Source organism: Hylobates moloch, unplaced genomic scaffold (genome assembly GCF_009828535.3).
Source record: "Hylobates moloch isolate HMO894 unplaced genomic scaffold, HMol_V3 SCAFFOLD_5, whole genome shotgun sequence".
NCBI classification, from domain to species: Eukaryota; Metazoa; Chordata; class Mammalia; order Primates; family Hylobatidae; genus Hylobates; species Hylobates moloch.
Window position 1 is genome coordinate 135821090 of NW_026652280.1, and position 8942 is coordinate 135830031.

The following is an 8942-nucleotide window of genomic DNA, read 5'->3' on the forward strand; positions in this document are numbered from 1 at the left end:
TTCTTTCTTTCTTTCTTTCTTTTTCTTTCTTCCTTCCTTCCTTCCCTTCCTTCTTTCCTTCCTTCCTTCCTTCCTTTTCTTTCTTTTCTTTCTTTTCTTTCCTTTTTCTGCAGCAGTACTGCAAAGGGCACCTCAGCAGGTGCCCTGGTATTCAAAAGTCACCTGCTTAAAAGTCAAATGCAAACCCAATTTTTTTCTTCACAAAAGGTCCTTCTTTCCTTCTGTGCCTGCTCAACTAAATTAGGGGGTTGGCTAGGAGGTGAAGAGTGCAACCCCAGGTTTTCTGAGAAGCAAGGAACAAGGTAACAGGCAGAGGCCTATTCTCATGGGAAATCTGGAGTTACAGAGAAGCAGAGGACAGCTGTCCCTGGGAGCTGTACTCTTTTTCTTTTTTCCCACCTTCAGCTGGTGTCTGAAGGGCACTCCGTGGCTGGACTCCATTTAGATTGCTCCTTTGATTAAGTCGGAGGCTAGAAAAACAGGGATTTTCAGTGGCAATCTTTGCTTCCTACAGAAACACAGTAATACAAAGTTATTTCAGAGAGACATTTAAAGACCTACAAAGGCCTCTTAGATTTGCCAACACCAAGATCAGCTCAGGGACCCCAGCAAACCTACACAAATCTGTAGTGAGTGTGAAGGAAGAAGTTAACTCCCCGGCTAGCAGCCAGCTGTTCTAGCCCAAACTAGTGATTTTTCAGTGAGTTGCAAAGTAGTAATTGCTTCTTGGCTCCATGCCTCCAGCAAAGATACCTACCACCCTGTATCCGTTTAATTTTGCTCCACCCCTTAAAATGAAAGCCCACACGATGGCAAATTAGACAGCTGATTTTCTCTCTTGCAAATAAAACTGCTTACTCTCCCTCCTCCTCCCTCCCTGCCATCTGACTCCTGCCTAGGCAGCCCTTCCCCAGGAGTCTGTCGGATCCCACCTCCCCTCTTTAAACAAGTGGCTTGTGAGTAGTTTGTTTTGTTATATTTTTAACTTTCTAAAAATATTTGGAAAAGCTCTCCCCAGGGGTAGGGAAACTTTAGTTCTTATTAAGCCACGTGGTTACAAAAATATACTGGAAGAGAGCTGCCTGGTTTTTGAAAAAACCAAGCTTGAAGTCAACATGCTTGGAAAGAATGAGACTTTTCACAACTGGTGGACGTGATCAGGGGCGGGGTCAAGCCTTGGAGGGAAATGATGTTTCTTTTGCATCTCTGAATCTTTGGTGAGGGAATTCAGGCTTGCTGTGTACCCTGGCTGTTGACTAGAGAGAGGTGTGGGCAGATGAGTGAGTAGGGGCTTCTCCAGGGATTACTCCTATGGACTCTGGAACAGTATTCCCAAGCTCTTTAAGTCTCTCACTAGGTCTTTGTCCAGTCCCACTTTTTGGTCATCTCCAGGCTTCTTTGCTAACATTTGTGTCTTTTTCTGGAGTTAGGGCCTCTTATCATAAGGGTCCAGTGCCGAGTGCCCTGACTTCTTACCTCATCCCCAGGGCTGGGTAGGGGTAAGTGAGAGGGGTGTGTGGGGCTGTGGGGAGGTGTGCTTTCAGAGAAAGGGAGGTGTCATTGGCCTCTTGGATTAGAAAACCAGGTCAGCTGTCTCGGGGCGATGAGATGACCCAGAAGGGACTATTTCCCCCGCTCCTTCCGGCTGAATTTTGAAGGTCTTTGTCAGTTTGAGTGTTGTTGGGTGGACCGTCTCGGTTAACCTCACATTCTCAGTTTGTCTCCTCTCTCCTCTCCTTGTCTCGTCCACTGGGTCTCCCGCTCCCGGTTTCTCTGTGCTAGCACCACAGACAGCTCCCAGGGCGCCCGGTGGAGCTAGGTAACCGGGGCTGGCGGGTTCCGGGTAAAAGCCTACGCGGCCGCAGCGGACGCGTCTAGGAAGGGTCGGCGGCGCCCGGGAGGATGTAAGCAAAGTGATTACAAAGCACCCTCCCCGGCAGCGTTTCCTGATTAGCTCTAAGTCCAAACAGGGTCACATTCCAAAGAACAAAATCTTCAGATCAATAAAGTAATTCAAAAACCCAAAGATCTCGGGGTAAGTAGTGCTCAGTGACAGATCAACTCTAAATCGTCCCCATTTAATAAGTTCTTAGTGGAAGCCGAGCAGGGAGGAGCCGGGCCTCAGGTCTGCGGCTCCAATACCTTGCGCCGCGGCTGTGACGAGGTGGCCGGCGGAACCCTTCTAACTGGCACATACTTCCTCTGTTCGCACAGCTCGGAGCGCGCTCGGCGAGCCGCCGCCTCGGCCACTGCAGGCGGGGCAGAAGCGCTCCCGAGGCAGCAGCCCTGCAAGTTGCGCTGGGCCCAGGCCCGGCTCCCCACCGCGGCTCTCGGCCTGCGCCCTCTCCTTGCAGATTTGGGTCTCTCCCAGCTCTTGCTACTATCTGGTCTGGGACAGCGAGTCGCCCCTGCGGGAGCTCCGCCCAAAAAAGAGGACCTTCGCGAGAGCGAGATTGAACTTGATTTACGATAAAAGGGCCCTGTCACTTTGTGGAGCTGATGGATTCCCGCCCCTACCCACCCCCATTCCCGCCGTCAGACTTGATTCTTCAGTGAAGAGGCCCTCAGTGTGGCTGTCCTCCCGCCTCCTCCTAACGATTCGCACACACGTCGCAGCCAGGGATTTGGCGCGGCGGCCTTGAAGCCCAGCCGCGGCGCGCCGGGTCCGCGCGGGCTCTTGCTCGGCGCGTACCCCAGCTGGGCCCCGCGTTCCTCCACCCTCAGGACCGCCCGGCCGCCACGAGTTCCTGCGCCCGGGTACAGACAGCACTTCAGGGAGGCATGGGCGCATCAGGACAGGAGCTCTATAGGCCTGCGACGGGAATCCAGACGCTTTCAAGGACGGTACTTGGGATAGCCTACAGAGCAAGGCCCTTCTCTCGCATCTCGGGGGGCTCTGGAGGGAATATAAAGCCTTCTTCTCCTGTGAAGACAATAAAATAATCTTTGCCCATTTGGGAGCTCTTATCCGCATCCAGCTTCACTCCCACCCCTCTAAAGGCCTCATGGCTGCAAATGATACCTCCTTCAGATTTCCCTTCAACTCTTGGAAGTCAACTCCTCTTTGTTGATCACCTCCTACTTCCCCTTTGGCTCTTCTCTTCCTCCTTCCCACTGTAGTTGGAGGTACGAAAGTGCTAAGTGGGGTTTAGGAACCAGTAGACAAATGTAGTGCAATGGATTATCCACGTCTGTAGATTCAAGCGTTATTCGCGAGACGGGGTTTCCCCCAAAGCCTCTGGGGACTGAAGGAGGAGGTGTTCCAGGGCGCCCATTCAGGCACAGTCCATCTTCACGTGAACTAGGAGGGAACGTTTTCTATAAAACAATGTACATTTATAATGCCTCTTTAGGAGAGAGGAATTAGATATTAGTGGTGCATTGTTTCCCCACTCCTATAATACAAAATTAGGGTGCCTGTGGTGTAAAAATGGTCTGCATTCTAAAACCAATCAGCTGACAGAGTGTTAGGAAATAAATGTGGAAGTCCGGGCTATTCACTTCCTACTGCAGGAAGGCTAAGTTATTTGGTATAGTTTTCAAATGTGAGAGTCTCCCGAGCACATTAGCTAGGTTTCCTGTAGAGTGAACAGTTTTTCTAATGATTTAATTTTAAGCTTTTGATTTTAAGTATATCTCCAATTTGATAAAATTGCCTTGTCATAATTTCTGAAAAATGCAAATAATGTTTGTTAGTAGCATTGATAATCTGATTGCCCAACTTCCTCTTGAACCAACTCTTGCCTCCTGCAGACTGGGTATCTGCAAACTGATGAGCAGAGAGATTCCAGACTAGATATTAAGAAAGACAGTTTCCCACTGGAAATAGGGTGCATCAGAGCTGTAGCCACTTTAAAGCGTCACCTTCTTATTCATCTGTTTTATTTCCCACAAATGTTCTATTAATGAAAGCTTACCAAATTGTTTCCATTAAATTAAGAGGATTTTAAAGGGACACCTACTTCCTCACTGGCCTTGAGGCATTGCATTAAACATTATCATATGTGAATAGATACATAAGTTTCACATAATCTTTCATTACTATGCATTGATAGATTGGCCCAGAAAGTCACATAAAGCACAATTGGATAACCGTGGGATAGCACACTTCCCTTTGTCTTCCTTCTTTTCTGGATTGCTTTGGAAATTTCTGGGAATCCACATTTTTGATTCCCCCACAAACTTCTCTAACACACATTAGAGCTGACCATCAAGAGCCAGTTGTTCGCACCAAACAGTTTTAGCCAGCGGCATCACGTGACTGCCCTCGCGGCTGGCTGCGCAATTGCAGGGGCTCTCCCATTGCCTTCTCTTCAGCCATTGAGTGGCAGCTACCTGGGCGTGCCTGGCTGCAGAGCCGGGCCCAAACTTCTGTTATCCCTTTCCTCTTATCCGTCTCCTATTATTATTTTGAGTTAAAATTCTTTGCCCCTGCTGGCGCCTAAGGGATGATATTAGGCAGCTCCACACAGCCCATCTTGAGTGTCATGGCCTAATTTTTCCTGCAGAAGGTACGGTGCCTCTCACATGCTGAAAGTCCTCCCACCAAGATATTTATTGGGGCAGAATTAGATTATAATTTATATATAAACATTAAGACCTTTCCACCTCATTTAGTAAAGCAACAATGACTGCTTTCATTTCAGAAACTGATAATAGACATGATGGCCAGGGGTCTGGTAAGAAGTGTCAGGTGGGCGAATTCAAAAGAGGAAAGTTGTGGCCTGCTGGGAGACTTTTAAGGCCCAGGTTTGCAGAATCCTTTCAGCTCCCCATTCCCTGCCTGCCTTGTCCTCCTGATTTTTACTTTGTTATTTCACATGTCTGGGGTGTTTTCATGTGGCCGAAGGTGACAGGTCAAATAAACATTTCCATTGAGGAATGTCAATGATGAAAAGATGACCATGTACATTTAAGCTTGTAAATGCCTTGGATCTTACTATTAATTAATATTTTGGAACATAATTAAAAAGCCCAACTATTCAAAACACTGCTTTTTATACACAAGTGCCGCATAAGACAGTGGCATTTCAAGAAGGAGCCCTTCTATTTGGCAACATGTTTTATGGGCTTTTCTTTTCTTCCCATGAATGATCTAGTCCCTTAGAGGAACATGACTGGTACTCGGTTCTGCCCAGAAATTTGGCAGAGGATATTTCCAACATCCACATTAATAAGTAATTGAATTTTAAGCAGAGCCGATCTTGATCCAAACCCAGGACTGGAAGGAATCTCAAAAGTCATCTAGTTTAATACCTATTCTAAACTTCAGTTTTTTTCTACGATGTATTTGCTTAATGGTTTTTCTCTTCTCCCATTTTTATTTTTTCCTGTAAGGACAGGAGACAAAAGGGAAGAAAACAGAAACTGCAGGATTACAGCACTTTCAGGTGACTCTTGACCTTTAATTTTAATGGAGTTAAATTTATGTGGTCAAATTCTACTACAAAAGAAACAGACTTTTTGTGAAAATCTTAAAATAACTTTCCTATTGTATAGATAATGCCTGCTAACCGTAGAAAATTTATAAAATGCTAAAAAGTGGAGAGAAGAAAAAAACTCATCTTCTACCACTCACTACTAACATTTGGTTTATAATTTCTGGATTTTTGTGGTGCATTTTTATGTAGTTGTGTCATATTTCATCTGGGATGTATATGTTTTTCCCATGTAATACAAATATTTCTTTATATTATTTAAAACTCTTTGTATGATATTTGATATATAAAATCTCTTCCATAAATGTGTCATAATTGTGCCCAGGTGTGGTGGCTCACACCTGTAATTTCAGCACTTTGGGAGGCCAAGGTGGGAGGATCGCTTCAGCCCAGGAGTTCGAGACCAGCCTGGGCAACATGGTGAGACCCTGTCTCTGCAACAAAAAATTAAAAATTAGCCAGATGTTGTGGCACACACCTGTGGTCCCAACTACATGAGAAACTGAGGCAGGAGGATTCCTTGAGTCCAGGAGGTTGAGGCTGCAGTGAGCTGTGATTGTGCCACTGCACTCCAGCCAGGGCAACATAGTGAGACTCCATCTCTACCAAAAAATTAAAAAATAACTCGGGTGTAGTGGCTAAAAAAAAAAAAAGTACTATAGGTGTGTCAACCATCCTTCCATTGCTGGACATTTATTTTCTTTTTTAAATTTTGAGTTAGATTATACACACATATATACATATATATGTGTGTGTATATATATATATATAGAGAGAGAGAGAGAGAGAGAAGGAGAGAGAGAGAAGGTCTCATCCTGTTGCCCAGGTTTGAGTGCAGTGTGGGATCTTCGCTCACTGCAGCCTCAACCTCCTGGGCTCAAGCGATCCTCTTACTCAAGCCCCCCGAGTAGCTGGGGCTCCAGGTGTGTGCCACCATGCTCAGCTAATTTTTGTATTTTAAAATAATATTTCAATGACCATGAAAGCAAGATTTTTGAGAATGGTTTCTGTGTGTTATTTGGTGTATCATATTACTATTGATCTTGAGTGGAAGCAAAGAAAGAGCAAGATCACGATGACCAGCTCAGGAGGGGAAATGAATTAGTGACCAAAGGTAGTGGTTTCACTGAATTGTGTAAATTCAGCCCTAGTGAATTGAGTTACCACATGAGTTACCCTGTATAGGTTGTGGTGAAGTAAGCTACGAACATAATTTACGATTTTTCTTACATGTGTTTTAAGACTTCCTGACTTTGGGTATCAATCTGGCAGCCTTCTCATCAGAGCAAGAGACTTGCCTGGCTAAAGAGTGGGAAGGAAGGTCAGATCTCTTTTGACTTAGGTTGGTAGCATGTTGCCTGCCCAGCTTACCCTGTTGTTTTCTGTGCTCCAACTATTCCGTGGGTAAGTAGAGGGCTCTAGCTTCTAGGGGTTGTCAATCTAGCACCTTTCGTGAGAACTAAATTCAGGTGAAAGAAAAAAAAAAAAGAATCATAACTGACAAAGAAATTTGAGGGTGAGGGTAGGGGGTTTGAGGAAAAGAATTAAATAGCAATAGTCTACCCTTTCATTTACATGACACACATTAACCGTACTATAGAAGTTCCAAGAGAACTGTCTTGTTCTCTTGTCTCCAGGAGCCCATGTAGGGCGCTTTAATTGCCACATTTTCAAACTGATATAATGGTGGGGATGTCCTAGTAATTACCTTAATGAGATAACACCTTTCCTTCCCTCAACCTACTCATTATCACGCCTCTTGTTCAAATTTCAACTACAAAGAACTCTACTTGTAAAAAAAAAGCCTGAAATGTATTGTTCCAGGTCTCATACCCTTAAAATAATCACATTGCACATATCTTAAAAATTTGAAAGAAATAGTACACACAGGCAATTCAAATATATTAAAGGAAAGGCTTGAGATAAGTAAACTAAACATCTGGGTGCCCTTTAATTATTCTTGGTTGGATTCTTTATCTTGACCTATAGTGATGCTAAGGTGCCAAAGTGATGAATTTTAAGATGTTGGGCTGTGAAGACGTGCAGCTGCAACACTGATGGATTTAGGAAGGGATGGTAACAAGGTTAGCTGCATGTGAAGTGTGAATTGAGATTTTTGCAAAGAGACTGTGATTGCAGATGGGCATAATGTTGTACCCTTGCATGAAATCTTGCTATTATTGTATAATGGTCAGACAGAGTGTGAAATGACTTATTACTTTTCTTTTATTCTTTAATGAAGTTGGTTAGAGTAGCAGTACTACTGCTAGTCAATAGTAGTAAAGCACGCACATACAAAAAACTATATGACAGGTGCTGAAATATTAAATATTTATTTAGTTTTGACTTATTCCCTCTAATTTTCATGAATATCCATATGCAAACAGAAGCATCTCTTTATCCATATAGATAAATTGTACTGATTTGTGTGTCTGCACTTACCCTTATTATCTTGTATAAATATCTATTTGATGCCCTGATGCATATAAAGGATTTCAGTGTCCAAGAACATTTCATAGCTCTTTTAAATGTTTAAAAATGTTGTAATTCTTTGGGACTGATTTCTGCATGGAATTCTGATTTGAAAAGTCTATTTGGACTTATAGCAATGCTGACATATTGGTTTATCACTATCATGACTAGAAATGCTTTATGGAACAAAACATAATAAAAACCCATTATGAGGCACACTCTCTAACATGGTTTGAGTTGTGGGAAAGATTAAATCATGGTTCCTCTGTTTTGTAATATAGAGTACATATCTTTCATTATATCACAGAGCCCATAAAGTAAATATTTCTTTACTTCCCAATATTAGCATCACAAGAAGATAATACCTTAGGCTTTACACGTCAAAGGGAAATAATGCTATGATGTTAAAAACAAAACAAAACAAACAAAAAACCTCTACTTCTGTGTAAGTCTTCTGGCTCCAGATGCCTCTGTTAGAAATGGCAAGAAATATACATTTAAATATATTTGGTTTTTGGAGATTAGGGATTTTGTTCATTATAGAATTATTTTTATACGGCTTGTAAGATTCACAATCATTCTTAATGCATTGCCCTGATATTCTTGATGTGAATAATAAGTGTTTAGAAAAGATACAAAGCTATGTATTTAACATACCCCCTTCAATTGAATAAAGTTTAATATAAATTTGTTTTGATTTCTCATATTGTTATACAGTTAGGCCATGATATAATAAAATTTTTTTTCTGTGACTTGGACTATATTGAGGATCAAATGATGTTCTTCAAAACAACATACATCAGCCCTTAGAAACAAACTTGGAACCACTGACCTATAAAAATAGTGTTTAGTCTTGTCCCTCAGCACCAACTTTACTGACCCCTTTCCCTACTTTTCTGTGGCTCAACTTGTTCTGTAGATAGAAATCCATTATTATATAGTTTCTCATCAATCAAAAGATAGAACCACTAATATTTATTTAGTTGAAATCTGGAAATATAACACATGTCATACCTTCTTTTTTATTTCTTT